This window comes from Dipodomys spectabilis, unplaced genomic scaffold (genome assembly GCF_019054845.1).
Source record: "Dipodomys spectabilis isolate Male_0828 unplaced genomic scaffold, ASM1905484v1 ptg000175l, whole genome shotgun sequence".
Classification (NCBI taxonomy): Eukaryota; Metazoa; Chordata; class Mammalia; order Rodentia; family Heteromyidae; genus Dipodomys; species Dipodomys spectabilis.
In genome coordinates, this window is record NW_024870852.1 from 19,886,717 (window position 1) to 19,914,507 (window position 27,791).

The 27,791-nt window shown below is 40.8% G+C and overlaps 1 long non-coding RNA gene across 1 annotated transcript; it reads left to right on the forward strand.

Annotated features, from left to right (window-relative positions):
* Positions 1-8,245: 8,245 nt before the first annotated feature.
* Positions 8,246-10,282, forward strand: LOC122120351. Its single transcript, XR_006149684.1, has 2 exons — positions 8,246-8,477; positions 10,129-10,282. It is a non-coding gene; the product is annotated as an uncharacterized LOC122120351 (long non-coding RNA).
* Positions 10,283-27,791: the final 17,509 nt, after the last annotated feature.

The window sequence follows — 27,791 nt, forward strand, 5'->3', positions numbered from 1 at the left end:
ATAAAAAGAAGAGGCTGAAGGGATGTAGCCAAGGTGATCTTTTAGAAATTTGGGGGGAAAATGATCTGTTCTTAGTGGGGGTCTACCACACTAGCTCATTTTCACAATTTAATTATCTCAAGTATCCCACACTACATTTAACTCATGATTTCAGTGAGACCCCTTTTTCATTGTGAAAAGCAAGAGAGTCCTTAAAGCAATCACCCCAACTCCTACATTTCCCAGCTGATAGAGCCAAGGCCCCCAAATTGGAAAGAATTTGTGATGACCCCCCCCAAAAGAATATAAAAAGTGAAATTAGAAACATAACAGAATTATTGATTATTAAGAAGAGAGCCAGACTTGAAAGGTAGTATACCCCTGTAGAGAAAATACTCTAGGCTAGTCATTAAAAGAAAAAATTCCAAAGAGAAAGGCTTGAAGTAAATTAGTGTGTTAAATACCTGGTTGCTGGAATTTGGTAAATAACAGTGAAACTCAGAAAGAGCCGGAAAACCTGGAAGGTGGTTTGATTTTGGGTGTGATAAGTAAGAAGTTTGGAATGTGGTTTCTTGCTTTGAGGACTTATTGCTTTGTTTATTGAAACTGTAATTGCTATTTCACTAACTTGCTCCTTTGCTGGGAAGTTTTGGGATAAGAACCTTGCCTTGATGATTTGTTGCCTTGGTTATTGGAATGACTGGAATTGCAATCACCATTTTGTGATCACTAACTGCTAGTCCTGCTTCTGTAACTTGCTTCTTTGTCAATTACAAGACTACCACTGACCACCTGTGAGTCTCCTCCCCCTCCTCTCCCCCCCCCCCCCCATGGATTTTGCCTTTAAATACCCTGAGCTATTTGACTTTACTACTGTTCTTCACTGTCCCGATATAGAGGGGAGCAATCGCCACAGCTAATAAAGATTGAGTATTGGTGACTCCTTTCTCTAATGATGAGTTTGAGTCCCACTGGCCCTGGGAAGTTGGGATACTTCAGAATTTACCTAAAGTAGTTAGCAAATCCACTGTTTAATGAGCCATGAGATGTCACAGCTGTCACAGCAATCCAGGGGTTAACTCTTCTCCACGCCATGAGATGACTTGGCTACTCTGCTGCCTTTGCTATCCAGGATATCTTATTAATTTAAAAGAAAATTGCTTTTGTTAGAAAAAAAGTTCACAGCTAAGTTTCCTGCTGTACAACTCTAATTCAGCACCTGAGGCTGAGAAAGGAGGGTCACCAAGGCAGGGGCAATCTGGAATACAAACCCAGCCTGTGTCCCCTACCAAAATGTGAGAAGCCTCTGCATCTGCTTTCATATATTTAATGCATATCTTTCTAGTGAACTATTAACTATCATTTTTTCCTTTCCTTATGCAGTATTTTTTTTACCATGCATATGTTTTCAATTTTTATAAAAACCAATGTTTTACTACTCTCTGAGAAGCATTTCTTCTCAGTGTTGTGTTTTAGGAAAAAAAAAACCAACAGGATTCTTGAGAAGTGAGTGTCCTGGTGAAATGTGAATCTGCAATTCTACAACCAAATAATAAGAACAATGAAACCTTATAAATACATTCCTTCAAGAGAATCAGAAATCGGAGACTTCAAATTCCATGTGTAGAAATAGCAACAGCTTTCCAGTGGAGAAACTTTTTTGAACTTGAATGTTCTTATACTTTAAAGAGTAAAGAGGGTGGGGCAGAAATATGTATATAAAGAAGAGAAGCTTCTCTGTGTGTGGAGAGGGCTTCTGAAAGCTACTCTGTTAAGCAACATTCCAGGATTCAGTCTTGAGGATCAAATGACAGATTTCTCATTCTGGAGCTCCTGGTGGGACATTCCATGGCGCCTTTCCACATCCAAGCATCAGTGAGTGATGAAAGTTACTTTCAAAACAGCCACTTAGCTGGGTACCAGTGGCTCACGCTTGTAATCCTAACTACTCAGGAGGCTGAGAGCTGAGTATTGGGGCTCAAAGCCAGCCCTGGCAGAAAAGTCTGTGAGACTCTTATCTCAAATTAAACATTAAAAAAAGCCAGAAATGGAGTTGTGGCTCAACTGGTAGAGCACTAGCCTTGAACAATGAAGCTCAGGGACAGCACCTAGGCCCTCAGTTCAAGGCCCACAACTGGCACAAAAACAAAACAAACAAAAAACAACCACTAAAAATGTCTGAGAGTCACTGAGCACTAGTGGCTCATCCCTGTAATTCTAGCTGCTACTCAGGAAGCTGAGGTCTGAGGACTAGAGTTCAGTGGTAGAGTGCTTGCCTTGCATGTATGAGGCCCTGGGTAAAATGCCTTAGCATCAAATAAGTAGAAAAAGCCAGAAGTGGTGCTGTGGCTCAAGAGGTAGAGTGCTAGCCTTGAGCTGAAGAGCTTAGGGACAGCAACCAGGCCCAGAGTTCAGGCCCCATGACAGACAAAAAAAAAAATGCATTGGAGCTGAGTGTGGTGTCTCACACTTGTAGTCTTAGATTTTTCACTCATGACTGGTGATCTATTACTTGATCCCAACCTCCATCCCTTGCCTTTTACTAGTTGATTAGAGATGGTGCCTCAGACTTTTTCACTCAGGATGGTTTTGAATATGATCCTCCAGATTTCAGCCTCCTGAGTAGCAAGGATTATAAGCTTGGGCCACTGGCACCTAGGTACTATTAGTGTTTTAGAGGGGTTGATTATTTGGATTGTCATCTTTGATACTCTTTCCACTTTTCTTATGTGAATTCTATAGATATTTTCACATTTTTTGTGTCAGATTTCCGTACAATATGCAAAGTTACAACAATACAATTCAAATTTATCCCAGGTGAGCTTCAATAAAGTTATGGAAATACAGGGAGAAAAAGTCAAACTGAAATCCTGAGATGGAAGTTATCATTTAAAATGTCTCCAGTAGAGCAGATGGAATAAAAGTCAGAATTTCAAGGTTTGGCCATAAGGTGATACAGTAGAAAAATTAAAAGAAGATAAAGAGATTAAAGAACTATAAAACCTTCAAGACTCTTAAAAGACCAAACCTATGAATCACAGGCATAGAAGAGCTAGCTAAAGACATAGGAAATATGTTCAAATTAATTCCCAAATCTCAAAAAAGAGAAGTCCATTCAACTACAGGAAACCTGCAGCATCCAACAGATCAGATGAGAATAAAACCTCCTCCTGACATATTATAGTTAAAATTAAGTACAGGGAAGTAAGAAAAAACCACTGAAACTGCAGGAGAAAAATGCAAGTAACTTGCATAGCAGACACCTCAACAGAAACCTTTATAGCAAGCAAGGCTTGAAATGCTGCATTTCAAGCACTGAAACTAAACAATTGCCAATCTAGAATATTGTACCCAGCAAAACTATCATTTATAGCTGAAAGACAAATAGAAACATTCCAGGAAAACCAAAATCTAAAGCAATTTATGGCCACTAAACCAGAACTACAGGTGATACTAAAAGGAATACTACATACAGAAAAGGAAGATCAATATAACCTGAAAACAAGGAAGAAAAGAAATCTAACCAAGGAGTAGATAAACAAGGGTTGGGAAGAATCTAACACTAAAAACAGGTAGGAAATACCACATATCTTTCTGTGTTAACATTTACAGTGAATGGCCTTATTTATCCATCCAAAAGAAATAGAATATGTAAGCTGGGCTTTGGTGGCTCATACCCAGACCCTGAGTTCAAGCCCCAAGACTGAAACAACAGCAAAAAAAAAAAAAAAAAAATAGAATGGCAAGTCGGATCAAAGCAAGATCTAAATATCTAGTCTCTCTCTTTCTTTGTGTCTCTGTCTCTGTTCCTCTCTCTCTCTCTGTATATATATATATCAGAAATATATATCCAAAAAATATGTATATATATCAGAAGTAGAGCTGTGGCTCAAAGTGGTAGAGTACTAGCTTTGAGCACAAAAGCTCAGGGATAACACCCAGGCCCCGAGTTTAAGCTCTAGGACCAACAAAAGAAATAAAATAAAATAAAAAATAACCTAAAGCAAAAGAGCTAAAGTTTTGGCTCTAGTTGTAAAATACCTGCCTAGCAAGCACAAGGTCCTGAGTTCTAATCTCATACCATAAAAATAATTACACACACACATACATACATACATACATACACACACACACACACACACATACACACACACTGTATCTTGTTTTATTCATCAGCTATATCATTTTTCATCTTTCCATGTCATGAATTTTTGCATTCATCTTTATCATAATCTTTTGCTATGTCTTATTTGACTTTTCCTGGTTTTCTTTTTTTTAACATTGTGATTCTCATTGTTTTATCTGTATCTTTTGGACACAAGTTTAGACACAGACTTAGTTCTTTGATGTGTTGACAAGGCCAGTGTTATCGGGTGCAGTCTTATCAGCAAGCTTGTATAGGAACAGTTCCTGGTATGTTTTTCTCAAGGGAAGTGTGTGGAGGAGTACAGATGTAAGCAGACACAAAATGCAATTTTAGTTCAACATCATTTTAATGCAGTTGACTGGTGTCAAGTTTGGTGGGAATCATTACAAATCTTGTGACAAAAACATAACCTTGGTAGAAGCTCAGAATTAATAATATTAAAATCATATAGCTCCCAAGTCTTATGTTTGATGACATACTGAGTTTCATCTTTGCTATTTTGTGAAAATGTAGTTGATTCTTTTCTTGATCCCATCTATAAAACATTGCTCTAGTAGACTGGGATTTTAGGACATAATGCTGGGGGGGGGAAGTACATATATACATATATATATATATACATATATATATGTATATATATATATATATATATACATATATATTAACTCATCCTAGGCCTGGGTGCTGTCCCTGAGCTTTTGTGCTTCAAGGCTAGCACTCTACCACTTGAGCCACAACTCCACTTCTCATGGATTTTCCTTCCTAGGCTAACTTTCAACCATAATTCTCAGATCTCAGCTTCTGAGTAGTTTGGGTTACAGGCATGAACCACTGGTACCAGGCTGAAAAAAGATTTTTAACCCATCCTCCTGCTGGAATCACCTGCAGTGCTGCTCTAAATCACACAGGCTCTGCAGTCCAATGCTGTCCTCTTTTCCTGTGGTTTGTCCCTACCACACTCCGTGTGGACAAAACTAGGAGAATGTCCTGTGGACCATTCCAGTGTTCTCGCAGTTGCTTAAAACATTTCTTCTACACAAGGAGGAAATAGTCACTTTGTTTCCTGTCTCAATATGCTAATAAATTTATCAATATTGGTAAGTATTCCTAACAACTTATTGGGACTTTGATCTATTTAACACTTCAGTACAATGTTATTTCATGAAATATATACTGTGGTTTTTTTAGGTCCATTTCATGATGAGAATTAAATAAGGAACTAATATTCCTCTTTCTTTTTCTTGATCATTCCTATCACCATTCAAGCATGTTAAAATTCTGCCCATCCTTTAAACAATAGCACTGTAGCTCATCTCATCTTCCAGGAATAGCCATAAGTATCACTCTACTTAATGTACAGACTTCCTGCTACTGGTTTTCTTCATCCTCCATCTAACAACCCAACACAACTATACTCTTTCTTTCATCAAAGTAACTAACAGGTTTACTCTGTGGAGTTTCACTTCTGTATATGCTATACTTTAGTCAACTAAGTCATGGGTACACACACGTCCTTGTGTTGTATTTTGGGTCTAAGATACACATATGAGAAAGAAAGAGAGAAGCTGCTCCTTTTGTCTTTCTGGGCCTGGTTTACCTCATTCAGTATGATATTTTCCAGCCATCTCCCTGAAACTGACACAATTTCATTCTCCCGAAGAGAAAACTCCATGGAATAAAATATTTTGCATGACTGGAAGACAATTTAACAAAATGAGTATCAGGAAGCTGAAATAAGATAGTAAGGGGGTACAGTGAGTGGGAGGGGAGTGGGTGAATGGAAACGGGAATAAGGGACAAATAACAACAAGAATACTGAATGTACAGATGTGATAAAGGAAGCAAGAAATGTGTAATTGGTCTGAAGGAGAGAACGGAGGGGATAAGAAGAATGAGGGAAGGGAGGACACTGACCAAGAAGCCCTGGACTGCTTAGATGGACACATTGCATTATAACCACCTTGTATAACCTCTCAATTTTGGAAACATGAATAACTCACAGGACCTACTTGGAGAAGTTTGGGCACTGGCTGGTTTTTATGGTTATGTCCTTCATAGCCACTTTTGAGGCTGATGGGCTTCGTTTGTTATTGAAGCCCTCCTTGGCCTCCAGAAATTGGCTTCTCATCTGTGTTTATCTACTTCTGTGTGTTCTACCTCTCAAGTTCTTGTGAAACAGCATGTCTTCACAGCTCATAGGGAAACAAACAGAAGTTCAGGGCTATACCGTAGACGGAGGTCCTTTCTCGAATTATGAAAGCTTGATTCGGCTCTCTGATTCCTTTTTATAGCCTCAAGTGAGCCTCTTCCCTTCTCTACCCTGAATTTCTTCTGGAAATGCTAAGTGATGATCTCAGGGCTGATAAACATTCGAAAGGGATTGTGGGAATAGGAAATAGTCTATAGCCTTGTGTCCCTAGTATATTAACAATGCCCCCAGCTGTGCAGAGGAGAGGAAGCTGGCATTGCAGATAAGCAAGGACCAGTGCCTTCTCGCACCAGCCACACCCGTGGCACACACAGTCAAAGAAGATATAAACCAGAGGCTCCACTCAGCTCTCAGCTGACATCTTTCTAGCAAGATGAAGTCCCCCATCTTCATCCTTTCTCTGCTCCTCATTCTGGAGAAGCCAGCTGCTGGTATGCCATTCTATGGTGAGTGGGAAAGGCTGGCTAGGGGGAAAAAGTCCTTCAGGGAGAATGTCTTCTAAGGTTACTTTGGTCGGAGGGGTGGCAGTTTGCAAAAGTACCTTTAGGCATACTTTCTTCTTCACAATGAACTTAGTCTTCACCAAAATCCAACTCCCTTGGGGAATCATCAGTGGTTCCATAAAAAAGGGTCTAGATAAGGCTTGGAAGGCGGCATTAGAGATCATGTAACTCACACATTCTTATTATCAATTACCAGGCCAGACAAAAAGCCAGTTTCCAGATAGATCCTATGAGCATCTACTTACACAACAGATTCAACAGGCACTTCAACAACAGACTCAACACCACCATGAACCAACAGCCACAAAAGGAGTTTTAGCTGCAGAAGGCATTGTAACCAAAACAAAATCCCAGGTACAGACCAAAGATTTTGGCATGCCACAACAACAACAACAACAACAACAACAGATGACACAGCAAACTCTAGCTAGACAAGATACAGTGTGTGCTGCAGAAGGAATCAAAACCCAACAACTATCCAAAGGCATTTCTTCCCAGCAAAGTCATCAGAAAACACTTGTCTTGAAAGGTGAGCCAAGTCAGCAGAAGACACTAGTTGTGAAAGGTGAGGAAAGTCAGCAGAAGACACTTATCCTGACAGGCGACCCAAATCAGCAGAAAACACTTCTGGTGCAAAGTGCACCAAGTCAGCAGAAGACACTTGTGGTGCAAGGCGAGCCAAGTCAGCTGAAGACACTTACGGTGCCAGGTGCTCCAAGTCAGCTGAAGACACTTATGGTGCCAGGTGCTCCAAGTCAGCTGAAGACACTTATGGTGCCAGGTGCGCCAAGTCAGCTGAAGACACTTATGGTGCCAGGTGTGCCAAGTCAGCTGAAGACACTTATGGTGCAAGGCGAGCCAAGTCAGCTGAAGACACTTACGGTGCCAGGTGCTCCAAGTCAGCTGAAGACACTTATGGTGCAAGGAGAGCCAAGTCAGCTGAAGACACTTACGGTGCCAGGTGCTCCAAGTCAGCTGAAGACACTTGTGGTGCAAGGCGAGCCAAGTCAGCTGAAGACACTTATGGTGCCAGGTGCGCCAAGTCAGCTGAAGACACTTATGGTGCCAGGTGCTCCAAGTCAGCTGAAGACACTTATGGTGCCAGGTGTGCCAAGTCAGCTGAAGTCACTTATGGTGCAAGGCGAGCCAAGTCAGCTGAAGACACTTATGGTGCCAGGTGCTCCAAGTCAGCTGAAGACACTTGTGGTGCAAGGCGAGCCAAGTCAGCTGAAGACACTTATGGTGCCAGGTGTGCCAAGTCAGCTGAAGACACTTGTGGTGCAAGGCGAGCCAAGTCAGCTGAAGACACTTGTGGTGCCAGGTGCTCCAAGTCAGCTGAAGTCACTTGTGGTGAAAGGCATGAAGACACAGATCCATCAACAAAAGGAAGACTATGGCCCACAGGCTCAGAGACACGTTGTCCAACTTGTTAACACAAAAGAAAGCATGCTCTATCATGGACCAACACAACAACAACAACTATATCAGGTCCAATACAAACAGCAGCTGCATGGCCATAGTGATCAACTAAAAGCTGCTTATCTTAGTCAAGGGCAGTGCAGATGTATAAAGGGGATAGCGTTGAAATCTATTGCCTAATACACTCATTGGCTAACTGAAGACCTGGATCAATATTGAGGTATGTTTTCTTAGCAAACAGGATACATACATGTTTAGAAGTAGTACATGCAAAGTCCCCGGGCCCACAATGGGAATGTATCCATTGTGCACATCCATGGAAATGTTGTGTTATAAACTTTGAGGAAATGTATAACAGTTCCTGGTGAGGTGGGTACTGGTCAAGATACAGAAAGCAAACTTAGCATCTTCAAGGGTCTTCTCTCTCTTTTTCATTGGAGGAGGGCAGTTTTTGGTGGTACTAGGATTTGGACTTGTTAGACAGGCACTCTGCCACTTGAACCACTCTAACCATTTTTTGCTTTTCTTTTTCTCTTTTGTCAATTGTGGAGCTTGAACTCTGGGCCTGGACACTATTCCTCAGCTCTTCAGCTCAAGGCGAGTGCTCTACCACTTGAGCCACAGCACCACTTCAGGTTTTCAGGTGGTTAATTGGAGATAAGAGTCTCATGGACTTTCCTGCCCAGGCTGGCTTTGAACCACAATGCTCAGATCTCAGCCTCCTGAGTAGCTAGGGTGACAGGCATGAGTCACTGGCTCCCGGCCTTTTTGCTTTTCTTGTACTTTTTTGGAGTGTAGGGAGGCACCATTACCAGAGTTTGAACTCAGGACCTTGAGCTCTCATTCAGTTTTCTTGCTCACAGCCGATGATCTACCAATAGAGTCACACAACCAGCCTGGATTTTTGCTGGTTAATTGGAAGTGAGAGTCTCTCAGACTTTTCTGTCCAAGCTTGCTTTGAACTATGACCTTCCAGGTCTCAATCTCCTGAGTAGCTTAAATTATAGCTCTGAGCCATAGCACCCAGCTGCCTTGGTTATTTTTGAGATAGGCTCTTGTATTTATGCCTGGACCACTTAACTACAATCTATTTCCACTATCCACATAGCTGAGATGATAGGCACCAACCACCATGCCCAGTTTTTTATTGATTGAGATGGGGTGGAGGAGTCTTACTGTTTTTCCATCTGGCCTCTGTCTACAATCCTCCCAATTTCCACCTTTCAAGTCGCTAGCATTACAGGCATAGGCTACCACATCCAGCTTTAGTCGTGTTTTGTTGCACGTTATCTATTCTAAAATTAAATGTGTACCACATATCCAATCATATTTATGAGCTCATGTTGTAACCTTTTAAATTCGGGTGCTTTTGATGAGTAAAGCTTAATTTCTTTTCTCACATTGCCATGAAGTATTAGAACAGTGAGTACTTTGTTATGCATAGCATAGCTATTCTTGTATCTCTAGTAGAGTGCATTTATCCTCCTTTGTAGATCCAACCATTAGCTTCTTTTTCCCTCACAATACAGGAGAGAGAGTAATACCAAAACGGTCCCTGCTTGTGATGCAGGAGAGCTGAAAAAGGGAGACACCAGAGGAACCACAGGTCCCAGTTGGAATATTTGCAATGTCAGGAGAGAAATCTGGAGTCCAAGGAGGAAAAAAAAGGTGTTCCCTGCAAGTTTCCATTAATAGTCCTTCATCTGAGCAAAGGAAAGCAACAGAAACTATGGATCCCCTGGACCTTAGGGGTCTACCACCCCAAGATGCAGGAGTTGGTCCAGATGGAGCTAAAAGGGACTGGGGTCACAGCTCATGTCTTGACCACTGACTCTTCACTGGCTTCACATCACTATGCCCTCTTTCTTTAGGAGTCACCTGACCTGAGTGAAATCTGTGATCCAGACTCCCATGTGCCCCAAGATATTCTTCTATGGATGGGATCACCCGTTCATGCTTGCTTGTCTTTAACTTGGAGATTGCTCAAAATTTTGCTTTCTAATAAAGAGTTAACTTTCTGCATCATTTGTTTTGACTCCTGAGATCTCTTGGTTCCTACAATGTCAGGGGCTTGGTGAGAATTTCTGCAATGGCTAGTTCCAAAATAAAAGGAAGGGGCATTCTTAGAGCCATATGAAAGCCATACATAAACCCTTGGCTAAAAATGTAACATTAAACACAACACTAGACCTCCTCCAGTAACTTCATGTTTCACCTCAAACCAAGTCTAAAGCCCCTCATGACTCTTTTTTAGTGGAACTTCGGAGACAAACAGACTTCCCAGAAATAAACTTCAACAGGCTCTTTGGAAATTATTGGTTTATTTGTGTCTTCAATTCCACCTGTCCACAGCAGCACATTCTTGCCCTTGGTTCACAGATTCTCCTTCTTCAGCTCCTTTCAGACTCAAATGTTCCAAAGAGTAATAGATTAAGTCTATACCTCTTCAGCAAGAGGCAATGGGTTAAACAATCTTATCTGTAGACAGACAGGCCAGAGGGCCAGATATAATAGTTTGAGAGAGGAATCTTCAAGATGGAAAACTGTGCTACTGAAACAACCTTCTTTCTACTATTATGAGGAAGAGTCAGGTGAAGAAAAATCCTTCAGGAGCAGAAACGAACATAGAGGAGTCAAAAAATATTGCTGGACCATATAAAGGGCTTGTTTCCAGTTCCATCTCTGCCACAGAAACATGTCTATCACCTTCAGTCATCTCCCCCAGCTTTATTTGCTATAAACTTGTCATATTTTCTACATATTCTTGAATCATATTTTTGACATATTGAATTATATTTTCTACATATTCTTAAAAATAAGTTTCTAGGAACTTATCTAGGATATCTAAGTTATCCGTGTTGTAGATGTACATTTGTTCAAATACCTCTTAAAATCGCTTCTTATAATGTATTCAGGAATATGTCTGATTTCACTTCCGGTTTTATTAACTCACAACTTCTCTCATTTTCACCATAGATCCAGAAAATTGTTTGTCTGACTCTTCCCCCCTCTTTTATTGTTACTGTAAAGGTGATGTGCAAAGGGGTTACGGTTATATAAGTCAGGTAAAGAGTTCACTTCTTTTTGGACAATGTCACCTCTTCACTTTCTCTCGGCCAGTTTTTTCCTTCCCATCCCCACCCACTAGTGTCTAGTGAGTACTGCTGCATTTGTTCACCCTTTGTCCCTCCATTTCTGTGCCCCCGACCCTCCCAAAGACAGATAAACAAAAAAAGACTGAAAAGAAAACCAAAAAGCCACAAAGGAAAAAAACCTCTTGTTTCTATTTTCTGGAGTTCACCTCACTAGCTATTATTTTATAAGCTCAGATGCACATTAGAATGACACTTTGTGTTCCTCTCCTAAGAGTAGCCTGCTTTAGTCTCACTGTGTGTGAATTCCCTGGAGACCTGCATAATTTATTATGTCCCAGTGTATTTTAGGTCTAGCTTCTGCATATGAGAGAAACCATTTGTGTCTCTGAGCTTGATCGGTTCTAGGTCCATCCATTTCCCTGCAAATGACATAATATTATTCTTTCTTAACGGCTGTGTAAAATTCCATTGTGTATAGATACCACATTTTTTGATCCATTCATCTATTGTAGGGCATCTGGACTATTTCCATAGCTTGACTATTGCGAATAGCACAGCAATGAACTTGGATGTACTAGTGTCTTTACAGTATCCTGGCTTGTGATATTTGTCCACCTTTTAAGCTTTACTAAAGACCAGCTTTAAACTTTTTCTATTGTTTTCCTATTCCTTATTTGTTATATCAACTTTGATACACATTGTTACCTTCTTACTGACTGTTCAGGTTTTATTTTTCTACTTTTTTGGCATTTATTAATGTCAAATTCGTCATCAGTTGGTATCTCATGTGTTTTTTTTTTTTTAAGACAACAATGAGTCCTTAGTTCCTGACCAGTACCCAATGGTACCCAGCTATCAAGGGTTATTCAACCCTGAAAGAGAAAGATGCAAGATGAGTAATATGTCTACATCTGAAGAAGTTAAAAGGAAACTCACTGAAAGCTGTTTGTAGGAAGATAGTGGATAGGGAAAGATAGAGAAACAGAGGGGGTTAATTTGATCCCCTTTATTTTATTTTATTTATTTATTTATTTATTTTTTGGGTCCGGTAGTGGGGCCTGAACTCTGGGCCTGGGTGCTGTCCCTCAGCTCTTCAGCTCAAGGCTAGCGCTCTACCACTTGAGCCACAGCGCCACTTCCGGCTTTTTTCTTTTTGCTTATGTGGTGCTGAGGAATCGAACCCAGGGCCTCGAGCATGCAAGGTAAGCGCTCTACCACTGAGCCACCTTCCCAGCCCCCCCCCTTTATTTTATAATTCAAATATAATTATATTTTAATATAATAAATGCATATGTGAAACCCCTTAGTACAATTACAATACACTAAAAAGGCAAAACAGGCTCTGTGGGGTAGTTGGGTACTGGTGGGAGGGGAGAACAAAGGTAAACACCGTCAAAGCCCGTCTCATGCCTGCATAGAAACAGAACCATGAAACCTGAGGAAATTGTTTTAAGAGGTTAGGAGGAGGATGAAGGAGACTGATGAAGGGAATGAGAGTCATCAGGGTACATCGTATACAAGTATGAGGATGTCACAATAAAACCTCTTGTACAACTAATATAGGCCAATTAAAATATTTTAAAAACATTTTATTGGCATATCTTAGTTGGGCAAAGAGCTGTTTATTCAGCTTTAAACACAGAAATCTGCTATTTATCTATCTATAGCCCATCCTTATACCACGAGTTGTTTATTCCAAGTCTCAGAGCCCTGTCTATTTTATTTTATTTTTTGGGTCCAGTTATGGGGCCTGAACTCTGGGCCTGGGCGCTGTCCCTCAGCTCTTCAGCTCAAGGCTAGTGCTCTACCACTTGAGCCACAGCACCACTTCTGGCTTTTTTCTTTTTGCTTATGTGGTGCTGAGGAATCGAACCCAGGGCCTCAGGCATGCAAGGCAAGCGCTCTACCACTGAAACACCTTCCCAGCACCCCTTGTCTATTTTATAAATGCTTTCTTGGTCTTTACCATAGGAATTGCATAGAATACCTAAATAAAATTATAACAATCCAATTTGAATTCATTCTAGCTTAGCGTCAGTCACACAATGAGATAAATCACACCATCACATGTCGCTTTAGTGTTTGTTTTCTGTATGTCTGTTTATCGCCTCCTCGTTTTGCAGTGGGATGAGTTAACTCTCTTTGCATTTCTTTTACTTTGAATCCAAAACGATTTATTGTCCAAGTTTTCCCGTGACCCTATAACAATCAAATCTGAACTAATACCAACTTTGCAAACCTTTTTGCCTTTATGGTTCTGTCATTTGATGTTGCTATTGTGACATAATTATCAGTCTTTCAATTTGGGTGCCTGGAAACATGAATGTATAATTATGATGATTTCATATTCTTGTCCTTTAGAAAGTGTTATAAGAGTATTGTATCCAAACTTCAATACACACGGCTTCAGAGCTACTGATGTGGTTACACTTCTATCGTTCTTCCTGTCTTCTTATAGCTTTTCCTAGGTAGTACCTCTCATTTCTTCTCAAGGACTCCATTTAGAGTCCTGCTCCTTGACTGCTTGCAAACAGCCCGTGCAAACAGTCCACACTGTGATCCAAGCTTCCCTTCAGAAGAGTCTATCTTGATCTTTTGTTTCCTGAAATGATCTTGGGAAATGAAGTTGATCCCACGGGCAAGGTAGGGTCTCCAATTGCCGAGCCTCTTGAGTCAAGACCCTTCCCTAATGCCACTTCTGTCGACAGTCTGCCTGGAAGAGAAGTGCCTCTGGGGGACCCTGATCACACGAAGTGCAATCATATGGGGACAGCTAGGAACGTGTTTATCCAGGTTCAATCACCCAGGCTCTCGGAGGCCAGTGCAACCTCAGCACCAGGGACCTGTCCACGGCTTGAACTGATGGCAGACAGGATCTTCCACCTGCTGCTGACTTCTCAGGAAGGCAGAACACAAAAGTTAAGTGGGGTCATGGAGTGTTCCACTCAGATGTCAGAGGAAAGCTTGGGAAGCCAGGCAATGTGTGGCAGAGTCATAATCCAGGCCAGTGGGCATGGAGTGGGCAGCACATGCACCTATGAGTCTGAAGCCAAAGCTACAACAGTGACCAAAGGAAATGCCAGGAATTACCAAGCAAAGCCCCAGGCGACAAGCAGAGCCAAGAAAGTGGTCTAAAATGGGCCAGGCGGATGGGAGGTGGGGCCACTCAGCCTTTGAAATCTCACACAGCACCACCACATATCCCACATGCAGCACACAGATTTACTGTTTGCCCTGCTAGGTTTGAGGCTTGCTTTGGCTTGCTTATTCTTTTTTTTTTGAGGGGAGGGGTCCGGTCATGGGGCCTGAACTCTGGGCCTGGGCGCTGTCCCTCAGCTCTTCAGCTCAAGGAAAGCACTCTACCACTGAGCCACCTTCCCAGCCCCTTGCTCATTCTTTATTATTCTTTATTCTTCCCTTTTGGAATAGAAATGTTTATTCATTGCCCTTGAATGTTAGAAGCATGTATTTTTAAAAAGTTTTTACAAGGTTCACAACTAAGAGTGTAGTTCAAAGGAGTCTTTGTACTTAAATTTTTGAGCAATGTTGGAGTGGATGAATCCCTTGATGGGATCTGCAATATGTTGATATTTTGGGGAGTGGATGGAAAATAGAAGGCAGTGTGTCATTGGAGGAATTAGATCACAAGGTGGATGCCATAGAAAGAGATGCAATTATCCCCGGCCCTTTTGTCCGTCTGTCTGTCTGACTCTCTGTGTCTGTCTCAGTCTGTCTCTCTGTGTCTCTCTCTGCTTCTTGGATATCATAAAGTTGAACAGCTTTGTTCTACTGCTTTTTTCTGCCGTGGTGTTCTGTTTCTCCATAATCCTACAGAAATGGAGCCATCCAATCATGGACCCAAACAGTGGAAAGCATGAGATCGACACAACTTCCTTGAACGTGTACCTCTCTGGCAATGTCATACCATAACACAAAACACAGTGAATCTAATGCATTCAGAGAGGCAGACGGCATGATTTTGGAGTGAGGAGACCTCGAAAACCTATTTTCAATCATTCCATCCTAGAATCAGACTCTGCCACAAGAATGCTGTATAAAAGGGTAATGAGAAAAGCCACCCTTGTTCTAGAGATTAAATGCTAAGGCACCAAACAGAAGACATGAGAACTAGATCACATCACTACTAGCCAGTCTAATGTCCTGAAAGGTTATCTTGGCCCCCCAAGTAGTAATTATACATTAGCTGGAAATTGCCCTCAACGAAATCTGAGCACAGTACCTGCCAATCTAAGCCTGTGGCCTCACAGTTCCCTTAAGGAAATACCAGGAACCGCTTCATCTCACCCCTTCTACTACAAGAAAGTATATGATAGCACTGGTCTTATTTATGGATCAAAGAACAAAGCCTTTGTCCAGTTCAGTGTGTCAGAGATACAGCAAACACAAAGGGACTCATGAGCTATAGAAATAAACCAGGAAAGAGCAAACCAAAACTCTCATGTCATTATAATACCTATAACAGTGAAAATTTCAAAAGCATTTCAATATAGATAACCAATGTATTGATAAAGATGAAAACAGAAACCAGTGACTTACAAAAGAACAATATACTACTGAGTGCCAAATATGTCCTAGATATGATATCTTGAAAACAGAAGGAAGAATTAATCCTGAAACAATAGAGGGAAAAACCCTGAGAAATATTAAAGGGCACAAAGGTTACCATGAGATATGAAAAATAATATGCTCAAAGCACAGAAGAGACTTGCAAATGTTTTTGTTGATTTTGTATTAAACCACTTGACACCATAGAAAGAAGAAAAAATGTCCTAGCTTCCCTAAGAGTAAATTCAAAGGTTAAAGAAATACAGAATCCTGTCTAGGCTAAGTCCAAGCAATCTAATAAGGAGCATCATGAGAGGGAAGTCATTGATATAGAAGCAGAGAGGTGGGAAGTTCAACATCGCATGAACGAATACAAAAGCAGGAGAGGAAGAAGAGATGTTCAGCAGGTATAGTTTGAATGATCTAGGACAGCATAATCCTTCTCTGTCTCTTGTGTGTGGGTCTCCAAATTAGGCAATAACAATTGAATGGATATTGTGAATCAGGACAAAGACCTAGTAAGCTGGTTGTGTTCGCTAGTTTTAGTCTAAGGAAATGAATCTCTGTCCCATTTGGGGCAAATGCTAGTGAGACTAGCACTGGTTGATGTTTGTTTCCTCTATGATGATCATTCTGACTGGGGTCAGATAGAATCTCAATGCAGTTTTTATTCACATTTTCTTTTTTGGCAGTGCTGGGAATTGAACTCAGGGCTTTATACCTGCAAGACAAACACTCTATCATTTGAGCCACACCTCATGCCCTGTACCTTCTTTATGCCTAAGGACTATTAATGGTTTTTCATCTATTTATTGTTCATTAGTACTTCTTTTCCAGAACACTCTGTCAAATACATTTGTCTATACAGGTGACTGCATTATTTGTTCTTTTGGTGTTTAATTTCTTTTTAGTTCTTTATTCTGTCAGATAAATAGTTGGAAAAGAATTTTTCCCACTATTGAGGTTCTCTTTACTCTGGTAGTTGTTTTCTTTGGTGTGCAGAAATCTACTCTGATGCAGTCCCAGTAGTCAATTCTTGCTCTTCTTTCCAGAGTTTATTGGACTCTTATTCAGAAGGTAATGTCTATGCGTAGGTCTTGAAGGGCTCTCCTTATGTTTTACTGTGATAGGTGCAATAGTTTAGGTCTGATCTTAAGATCTTTGATCCTCTTGAACTGATCTTTTTTATAGGAAGATATATAGCAAGATATATATAGAAGATAAGTGGCTTGTTTAATCTCCTAAAACTAGAAACTGAGTTTTCCTAGCATCATTTGCTGAAGAGGCATTTTCCCTCTCCAATAGATAGTATTATTATTATTATTATTATTATTGGGGTCTGGTCGTGGGGCCTGAACTCTGGGGCCTGGGTGCTGTCCCTCAGCTCTTCAGCTCAAGGCTAGTGCTCTACCATTTGAGCCACAGTGCCACTTCAGGCTTTTTTTTCTTTTTGCTTATGTGGTGCTGAAGAATGGAACCTAGGGCCTCATGCATGCAAGGCAAGCGCTCTACCACTGAGCCACCTTCCCAGCCCCTTGGTATTATTGAGCATCATCAGATGGCTGTAGCTGCATGGGATTTTTTTCTGGGTCTTCAATGCTACTGGTCAACATACCTGTTTTTGTGTTGGTGCCATGCTGTTTTAATTTTTCTGGCTCTGTAGTATAATCTGAAATCAAATATTACTTTATCTTTCAATTACATTTTTTTTCAATGTCTGTGAAGAGCATCTTTGGAATTTTGGTGGATTGCATTTAGAGTACTCTTGTTAACATAGCCATTTTGCAATATTAATTCTGCCAATCCAAAACAAGAAAGAGCCGGGCACCGGTGGCTCACACCTGTAATCCTAGCTACTCAAGAGGCTGAGATCTGAGAATCACGGTTCAAAGCCAGCCCGGGCAGGAAAGTCTGTAAGACTCTTATCTCCAATAAAAACCACTAGAAAATCAGAAGTGGCACTGTGGCTCAAGCATAGAGAGCTCACTTTGAGCTGAAGAGAGCAGGGACAATGTCCAAGCCCAGAGTTCAAGCCCCACGATGGAAAAAAAAAAAAAAGAAGACTCTATAAGATAGAGTCAATCTGAATTTTGTAGTTATTAGTTATAGAGGTCTGTCAATTCCTTGGTTAGGTTTTTATTCATTTTATTTTATTTATATTGGTTATTCTTAAGGCTATTTTGGATGAGATTGCTTTCCCAATGTCTTTCTCAGCACATCCGTTGGTGTATAGAAAAGCTACTGGTTATGGTATGCTAAGGGGGAGGGTCAAGATGGTAGATTACTGATACTCACCAGTTTCTTGTGTCTCCATTACCCAGAAATAAAACGCCAGGTATGCAACCTCAAGGAAAAACAGATAAGTCAGAAGCTATGGGAAGGCACAAAAAGTTGAGACAGATAATGGCTAGAGGATGGGGGGAAAGTTTAAAGCCACACCTTTAATCTAATCTCTAAAATCGTGGGAGGAGGGAATTGGGGAGGTGGGGAGGAAAGGGATGGTAGGGGAAAAATAAAGGCAGATGTAACAGGGCTCCATAGGAAATGGACTCATTACCTTGCTCATGTAACTGTAACCCCTCCATACAGTATCTTTACAATATATATATATATATATATATATATATATATATATATATATATAAGAAAGAAAAAAAGAGTCTTGCTCGGATGGAACCCAAAACCACCTAGTGAAAACAGGATGAGACGTGTTCCCCAGCTCAGGAATGTCAGTGTATACTTGCTTTTGTTTTGTGTTTCTGCAAAGAGCCACCCACATAAGCCATTCTGCGAACAAAACATTTTAGTGCAGACCAGCAAGCCTGGCTCAGATCACTGGACAGAAACAGACATGCATCTGTGTCCCTCTGTCTGGCACTGGAGCAAACAACTAAGGGTACTGCTGCACCCCAAGCCAGTGGGTATACATAAATACAATGGTCATGAGAGTTTGGGTCAACTGGACTAATTAAGGCATCACATGGATGGCCCTGGGCTACCAAATGGGCGAGGCTATTGAGAAAGTGACTGCTTAACACGTGACAAAAACCATGTGTGGAGAGAAAGGGCAGGTGTATCCATCAAGCTTCTGGTCCACACTGACTACACAACTCACCAAGACAGGTCAGAGCAGTCAGTAGTTTCCCTGAGTGGAGCAGGGAGACTACTTCAAGAGTGGCAGAATGCTTACTGACTTACTAGCTGTGCTCAGAGACCCTATTACCCAATCACAACAGACAATTCACAGGCCTGGACATCCAATGGATGCAAGGCATCCTAGGCAGAGCAGCCTAAAGCAGAATTCCAGCCACTCCACAGGACCTTAAGCTACTGAGCCTTAATAGAGCACTGTACCCCAGATATGTCAGGGCCCAGAGATTTGTAGAGGGCTGTGGCTGTCAAGAAAATTCTTATGCTTCCCGAAGAAACCTTCAAAAGAGAAAATTCGAGGCAATAGAAAACACGTATCTCTGAGGGCCAATTGGAGGAAAATAACAGATAGTTGGGCAAGTCCTGGCCTGTACCCATACTTTCCCTCAGTGTAAAAGATTGACTTTGTTTTGTTTTGCTCTGTTTTGGGACTGTGTGTATGCTGTGTGATTTTTTTTTTGAATAGGGATTGATTTTCTTTTCTATTTTTCTGCTTCCCAAATGTTCTGTACTTCTCTGTAAAAATAATACAGTGCTCACTCACATTATTACTTCTCTACCTTCACCCCTTTCCCCTATCTTACTACTTCTTTTCCCCATCTCATCTCTTATATTCTCAATTTCTAATACAGTTTTAACCATTGTTAAGCTCCTAGTTTATCCCTAAAATTTTGAATTCCACTCCTTAATAACCTTATTTGGGAAGAAGCTGAGGCTTCCAGTCTCTGATTACTTCATTTCAATATAGGAATAAAAAAATGAATCAGCTGGGCACTGGTGACTCATACCTGTAATCCTAGCTACTCAGGAGGTTAAGATCTGAGGATCCTGATTCAACGTCAGCCAGGTCAGGAATGTCTGTGAACTCTTAGCTCTAACTAACCTCCAGAAAACCAGAAGTGGAGCTTAGCTCAAAGTTGTAGAGTAGCTGGGTATTGGTGGCTCATGCCTGTAATACTAGCTACTCAGGAGGCTGAGATCTGAGGATCACTGTTCAAAGCCAGCCTGGGCAGGAAAGTCCATGAGACTCTTTTCTCCAATAAACAACTTAGAAAACCAGAAGTGGCACTGTGGCACAAGTGGTAGAGTGCTCACCTTGAGCTGAAGAGCTGAGGGACAACGACCAAGCCCAGAATTCAAGCCCCCACGACCAACAATAACAAAAAAAAAGATAATAAATTGAGTAAAATGTTAAATTAATAATTTATCTACTTTAAAAAATGGTTGATGACTTCAAAGATAATTCAAATAAACAGACAATACAATTAGAAAATTAATTTAAGAGCCAGACAAGAGAGCCAGCAATATGGATGAGAAATTTATCAAGAAAACCAAAATGTTAGAAATGTCAATGTCAATAAATCAAATACAAACCACAGTGAATAACATTATCAACAGACAAGCTCAAGAAGAAGAAAGAACATCAGATGGAAGGTAAGATGGAAGAAATATTACACTCAGATTGCAACAAAGGGAAAAAAAATCAGACATAAAAAAATCACAACCTACAAAAACTGTGGGAAACAATCAAAAGACAAAAAAAGCCAAGTGCAGGCTTCTCATGCCTATAATCCTTGTTACTCAAGAGATGAGGTAGAGTTAAAAGTATGAATTCAGAAAATAATGTATGACTCAAAACAGCTGGACCACAAAAGTCCTTGAGACCCTCCAACTAACCAGCAAAATGTTAGACTGAAGGTGCAACTCAAGTGGCTAAGCACTAGCTGTGAGTAAAAAAGTCAATAAAAGCTGATCAAAGCTGGTGCCAGTGGCTCACACTGTAATCCTAGCTACTCAGAAGGCTGAGATCTGAGGATTACAGTTTAAATCCAGCCCCAGCAGGAAAGTCCTTGAGACTCATCTCCAATTAACCACCAGAAAACTGGAAGTGGCTCTGTGGCTCAAGAGCATTAGCCTTGAGCTGAATTGCTCAGGGACAGCACCCAGGCCCAGAGTTCAAGCCCCAACAACAATAACAAAAGGGTAATCAAGCACACAGGGACGTAAGCTCAAGTCCTAGTACAAATACAAAGAAAGAGATGAAAAAAGACAACATAACTGAACATAAATGTTCATGCCTGGAATCCTAGCTACTTAGACAGCTGAAAGCAGGTGGTTCTTTTTTTTTTTGGTCGGTCATGGGGCTTGAACTCTGGGCCTGGGCACTGTCCCTCAGCTCTTCAGCTCAAGGCGAGCGCTCTACCACTTGAGCTACAGCGCCACTTCCGGTTTTCTGGTGGTTTATTGGAGATAGGAGTCTCACGGTCTCTCCTGCCCCGGCTGGCTTTGAACCGCGATCCTCAGATCTCAGCCTCCTGAGTAGCTAGGATTACAGGCGTGAGCCACCAGCGCCTGGCTAAGCAGGTGGTTCTTAATTCAAGGCCATCTCTGAGTGGAAAAATTCAAGAGAACCTATCTCAAATAATGATGATGATGACTATGATGATGATAAATCAGCAAACCAGAGCTAGAGGAGTGGTTCAAGTGGTAGGGCACCTGCCTAGCAAGCACAGATCCTGAATTCAAAGAAAAGACCAAACTTAAGAATTCATGGGAAAGATGAAGGAGCAGAAATACAAGCCAAAAGAATAGAAAATATGTTCAATAAAATCATAGCAATTTTATATAATAATATATTATAAAATATAAAATATGTGTTGTATATAATATGTAATATATTATACTATAATATGTTATAATATATAATACATATCTATTATATGTATTATATATAATACATGTTATATATTATATGTATTATATTATGTATTATATTATAATAAAATTATAATGCTTTTTAACATCATAAATAGGAACTTTGGTGGTCAGTGTGGTACCCAGAATATGAGAAAGGAAGGTGGACCACAAAGTTGTCTCAGGGTTTCTTTTTCCTCTGCAATTTCATTGATAATCCTTAATTATCTTTCTCTTTTGAGGGGGGGGGGGTTCGGTCATGAGGCCTGAACTCTGGGCCTGGACACTGTCCCTGAGCTCTTCATCTCAAGGCTAGTGCTCTACCACTTGAGCCACAGCGCCACTTCCAGCTTTTTTTCTTTTTTGCTTATGTGGAGCTGAGGAATCGAACCCAGGGTCTCATGCATGCAAGGCAAGCGCTCTACCACTGAGCCACCTTCCCAGCCTCCCCTAATTATCTTTCTTGTATTTGTGTTCTTCATTTTTTATGTTGATTCTAGTAGCTGTTATTATATGTATTTTGAAAAAAATAAATAGAATTTTGAGTTTTTGATTAGATATGCTATTTGTCCATTCTTAACTTTGCAAGCCTATGTTTTTATCTGTATTATTTTGTTCCTTTAGTGTACTCTCTTTTTCTAGCTTTATTCATCTAGATGCACAATTCACTTACATTGATACAACTATTTAAAGCTATGTCATGTCCTCTATGCTGATTATTTTATGTCTACTTGATGTGTCTTATACAAATACAGTGGCTTTAAATCCTATATTTTGAGCAAGCTTTTACCCAGATCTCATATTCTTTTTTCATATATATTTTCATACATACTTCATACACATTTTCACCCATAGAAGTAATTGCTATTGCATATGCCATTTATATAATTATAAGTCAAATTGATGCTGAGGGTTATGGTTTTGATATACAAAATTTCCATCTTACTCTTTGAACAATAAAACAAATTACAACACAAGCTGTGTAATAAATCATTTATGAGTTCACATAGATATAAATGGGTCATTGTTTAATAGGTAAAGAAGGAATAAAACAAGTCAATCTTTGGTAAAAAAAATAGTTCCAAATAATTTTTTTGGGGTCCAGTCATGGGCCTGAACTTTGGGCCTGGGTGCTGTCCCCCAGCTCTTCACCTCAAGGCTAGTGCTCTACCACTTGAGCCACAGCACCACTTCTGGCTTTTTTTTCTGCTTATGTGGTGCTGAGTAATCAAACCCAGGGCCTCATGCATGCAAGGCAAGCACTCTACCACTGAGCCATCTTCCCAGCCCCTAATTCCAAATAATTTATATAAATTCTTCCCCCTTGAAAGAATATCTTCATTATGGACAAGCCTGCTGACTTCTTCCCTTAGCATTTGGTTTGGAAGCACAGGTGATTTACAGTGGAGACAAACACCACTTTGACCAGGCTATCCAGGCTGGTATCATCTGTGTGATATCATCATAAAGAAAGTATCTTTTCAGTTGGCCACCTGTGACTCACACATGTAATCCTAGCTACTTAGGAGTTTGAGATGTGAGGCTTGAAGTGAAGCCAGTCCAGACAGAAAAGTCTGTGAGACTCTCCAATAAACTACTCAGAAAAAATCCAGAAGTGGTACTGTAGCTCAAGTGGTAAAGCGCTAGCTTTGAACTCAAAGAAGTTCAGGTACAGCACCCATGCCCTGAGTTCAAGCCTCAGAACCAACAAAAAAGAAAGAGACAGAGACAAGATCAAGAGCAAGAGAGCAAGAGCAAGAGAGAGAGAGAGTAGCTTTCACATGATGTGATGAGAGATGATCACTCAACACTACTGTTGTCACCCACACCAAACCCATAACTCCTGTCTAATCTTGAGAAAAATGTCATATAAACTCCACCTGAAATATATCCTAATTAATGATACTTAATTAATTCTTTTCCAAACTAGAAAGATCATTAGACACCAGGAAGGTCTTAGAAGAAGTTATTAAGACATAACAACCTGTAGCAGCGAGCATCCTGGATGAAATCATGCAATAAAAGGCCATAGGTAAAATCAAAACCCATTCAAATAAATTAAGGGCCATAGTAAATAATTGTGCATCAATATTAGTTTACTAAATTGTGAAAAATGTCCACAGCATTGGAAGACATCAACATCAGAGGGGGTCTGTGTGTCAGAACACAGAATATCTAGAACATAATCTGACCCACTAGGTCCACTTGTGTAGAACAGGAAATACATTTGAGACTACTGTAAACTTCCTCCTCATATCAAGAACATGATAATTGAGTCCCAGAGAGGAGGATGAAATGTTCTTATGATCACGGAGTGCTCTGTGGCCATGAGGAAGCTAGTGTAGATATAGGTCCTTGACAAGGTTGCATTTTGTTCATTCTCATAGCCCTCCATTCCTCTCTCCCCTACTTTTTTGGTCCAAGATAGGATGCTTTCACTCATTGCCTAGCCCTCTACCAACTGAACCACACCCTAACTCCTCTTCTCTTCTTTATATACATAATTCCTGGGCCCCACTTTGCTCTTTAGCAAGGATAGAGCTCAAGTAGTATTTCCATTAAAAGGCTAAGCCCCTGGCAAAAATCATAAGACTTGGTTTAAAAAATAAACTAAATCAAAAAGGTCTGGGGAAGCCAGGCACTGGTGGCTCAGGCCTGTAATCCTAGCTATTCAGGAGGCTGAGATCTGAGGATTGTAGCTCAAAGCTAGCCCAGGCAGGGAAGTCTGTGAGACTCTTAACTCCAGTTAGTAACCAGAAAACCAGAAGTGATGCTGTGGCTCAAAGTGGTTGAATACTAGCCTTGAGCAAAAAGAGCTCAGAGATAGCACCCAGGCCCTGGGTTCAAACCCCGTGACCAAAAAAAATTAGGTCTGGGGGTAAGGCTCAAGTGATAGAACAGGCAAACATAATTCCCTCAGTTCAAAATGCCAGTGCCATGAAATAATAATAGTAAATCAATACAATATTCTGAGCAGCCTAATGTAAAAGCAGAAAGTATGTGAGGCAGGTTGGGTGGATGAGGAGTAAAGGAGGAAAAAGAGTTAATGCCCAAATCTACATCACAACTGTACTATACTAATGATTATTAAATATGGGTTCAAAGATCATTGTGTTCCCACTTTAATAGTTTCTCGAAGTACTCCAGGAACATTTCCTATTTCTGGACCTTTGTTCTATCAACTACAAAAAAAGGGGGCTGGAAAGATTCCTCTAAGGACTCTTTGAAAGTCAGAGAGGCTCAGATTTTATAAAGGTCATCAGAGTTGTGAGTTAAAAGCAGACCATGCACAGCACTGAGATGACTAAATTTGGGGTCACAGTGCCAAAGACCCTACAGAGAAGAGGTATTTTCAGATTTTTAGGTCACTTAGCTACATTGCTTCAATCTCTTGCATCTTCAATTTATTTAACTTTTGCTTTGATATTTTACCTTGTGCTGTTCCGTAATGCTGGAAAGACCTTCTAAATCTTATGGACCTTTTCGATGCCCTTGATCAACTGAAACCATCAAACGCAACCTTGTCAAGAACTTACCTCTACATCCAGCTTCCTCATGGCCACAGAGCGCTCCAGATCACAAGAACATTTTATCCTCCTCTCTGGGACTCAATTGGCCCATTCTTAATATGAGGAGGAAGTTTACAGTAGTCTCAAATGTACTTCCTGTTCTACACAAGTGGAACGTTGTATGATTAGGGAAATGACAAGAGCTGAAGTACACTGGGTTCTTCCTGATGCTGGTACATGATGATCTATCCCAGGTGACTGACTGGAAGACAACCTTCATGTCCAGTTTTAGGCAGGGAAGATGACGGGGCTCAAGTTTTGCATAGGCTGACCAGTGGCAGGTCTACTTTTGTACCTCAAGGGTGTTGATGGAGTCTCAGATGTGAGCAGGGTGCTCTTTGCTTCAGTTAGGAGACAGGGTCTTGATGTATGCTTCCTTGTTGAAATTCTGGTATGAAAGGATCCTGGTAGGATGTGGGGAATGTTTCTGATGCTAGATATTTGCTGTGAAATGAAGCGACTCAAATGACATTTTAGGTGACCTTGACTGTGTCAGTGAAACCCAAATGCATAGTGAGTACTCTGCCTCTGATTCTCTCCTTACCACCAAAGTTTTCCACATAGTCAGATAAGCGCTTAAAAACTGGGTGCTAGTGGTCACGCCTGTAATCCTAGCTACTCAGGAGGCTGAGATCTGAGGATGGTAGTTCGAAGCCAAGCTGGGCAGGAAAGTCTATGAGATACTTGTCTTCAAGTAACCAGCAAAAAAGTGGAAGTAATGCTGTGGCTCAAGTGGTAGAGTACTAGCCTGAGTGATAACAGACAGGCCCAGGACAAGTTTAAGTCCCAATATTGGGGTGGGTATACACACACACACACACACACACACACACACACACACAGAGTACTACAAGGTTGTTAGAAGGCCTATAACATGTCATATGCTCTGGCAGTTTCTTACATAGATGGTGTTACTGACATTCAAGAGAGCTGAGAACTTGTCTCTACTACATGCCAGTTGGAAGTAGAACTTAGGACTGCAAGAAGGCAAGAGCATTGTATTTTTTCGGACTCCAGAAAGGAATTAGAAAACAAAGGTTACCTGGAAGGAATGGGAAGGTGGATAACTGAACAAGGATGAAAAGAATACTCACCTCATGGAGGCTAGGAAAAGAGAGAACAAAAGGCTGGGCCCCAATATTTCCTTCAAGGGCATTCTCCCAATAACCTATCTTCCTTCCAATTGTCTCCACCTCTTAAGATTCCACCATCCTCTTAGTACAACCTACCGACCAGGCCTTCTGCATATGGGCCTTTGGGAACCAAAATCCAAACACGATCACCGGGATTATTATGAGTTTTAATAAACCCTTTTCACTTAGTTATTTCCTTTGTCAACTTCTTTTCTAGAATTTTCAGTCTGTCTCTTCTGACTCCTGAATATAAAATAAAAGGAGTATAAAGAAAAATATAGCATGTCCACAAATGGAAAACAAAACAATTATTCACTTAGATCTTTAGGAAAGCCAATGGACACAATGCCTCTGCTCCAATATTCTCTACCCTCCTACTGCCCCATACCTTGTTCCATGTTCATTTTAGTTTTGGCATGCTAATGAGATCTTTCTAAAACTATGACACAGATACAGGACACGATTACTCATTGTACTCATTTATTATTAGGACAAGTTGTACTTTTCCTGATAGCTTCCTTGAACTTGGCTTCTGCCTCACTGGATCATAAGCTGTAGTTACTGCTTTGTAAGGCTTAGGGCTGATGGATTTTCTGATTATTTGCATTTTTAGGCCATGTCTTTCCTTCTTATCTCAGTTGGAATTATAGTTTGGCCATGTACTTCCTTTGCATCCTGTCTCGATATGTTTATGTGTTCATTGATGTTGGAAAGTACAATGGTTCAACATTTCCATGGAAAATTTTTTCTTCCATTAAGAAAATAATGAATTGGGCATGATGGCTAATATCTGAAATCCAGCTATTGAGGAGATGGAGGTAGGGGGATCATGCTTCAAGGTCATCTGGGAAAAGAGTTTACAAGACTTCGTGACCAAATTCAACCAATAAAAAGCTGGTTGTGGTGGCATACACTTGTCATCCCAGCCACACAGAAAGTGTAAACAAGAGTACTGCACTCTGGAGCTGGGAATGTGGCTTAGTGATAGAGTGCCTGCCTAGCATGCATGAAGCCCTGGGTTCAATTCCTCAGTGTTAAATACACAGAAAAGGCTGGAAGTGGCACTGTGGCTCAAGTAGTAGAGTGTTAGCAGTGAGCAAAAGAAGTTCAAGGACAGTGCCCAGGCCCTGAGTTCAAGCCCCAGGACTGGCAGAGAGAGAGAGAGAGAGAGAGAGAGAGAGAGGGAGAGAGAGAAGAGTACTTCACTCTAGGATGGTCTTGGAAATCAGGGTGAGTCCATATTTGAAAAATAATGAAATCAAAAAGGTCTACAGGTATAACTCAAGTAGTAAAGCATATGTGTGTATATGTATATACACATACAGGC